Source organism: Tupaia chinensis, unplaced genomic scaffold, assembly GCF_000334495.1.
Source record: "Tupaia chinensis unplaced genomic scaffold, TupChi_1.0 Scaffold000688_1, whole genome shotgun sequence".
Classification (NCBI taxonomy): domain Eukaryota; kingdom Metazoa; phylum Chordata; class Mammalia; order Scandentia; family Tupaiidae; genus Tupaia; species Tupaia belangeri.
The window spans coordinates 3,170,236-3,170,920 of NW_006160211.1; the positions used below are offsets into that span (position 1 = coordinate 3,170,236).

Below are 685 nucleotides of genomic sequence, written 5' to 3' on the forward strand. Positions count from 1 at the left end.
CCGTGCCCTGTGCGGCCCGCCAGCCCACTAGCGGCACAGCCAGCCTCGAACCAGCATCCTCGCTGGAGCCCGGGAGGGGCAGGCTTGCAGGCCCGCCCAGAGCGCTGATTGGCTGTAGCGCGGCTGTAGAAAAGTTGGGCCGGCCCCAGCCACATCTTGTTCTCATTAAAAGTTTCTAAGGCAGCGGTCGCGGGAGCGGCGGAGCTGGCGAGGTAAAAGCTCCTGGCCAGGGCTGGTGGGAACTGCTCTTTCTCTTCTCTTCAACACCTCTCGGGGTCACCCTTGCCCTTCTGGCGTCGGAGCTGTCCCGCGGTCCCGGTGTGTCCCGCCCGGGGCCAAATGACTTGCAAAGTCCGAAGGCAGCAGCGAGGCAGGAGATGACCTCAGCGCGAACCGGGACCCCGCGGCGGCGTGTGAAGCCGCTGGCCGGCGCGACGTGCTCCACCAGGCTGGCAGAGCGAGAAGGGGCGGAGGGCTGCAGTAGGACTTTTGCATTCTGCCTTGGGCTCCCGGGCGCCCCGCGCCCAAAGGCCCTGCCCTCAGACAGAGAAGCTCTGGGTATTGTCGCAGCCCCCTAGGCCAGTTAACCCCGCCCCGAGGCGCCCTGCAGAGAAGCGCGCCTTTGTATGAAGCCGGCGGGGCTGATTCCTAAATTCCATCCCCCCCCCCCCCCAGGGCGCCACGC

The 685-nt window shown here is 67.0% G+C and overlaps 1 protein-coding gene across 1 annotated transcript in view; it reads right to left on the minus strand.

The window, feature by feature from the left end:
* The window catches only part of NID2 (nidogen 2), a 78,699-nt gene that overhangs the window by 76,267 nt on the left and 1,747 nt on the right, over window positions 1-685 (minus strand). The window lies entirely within an intron of this gene.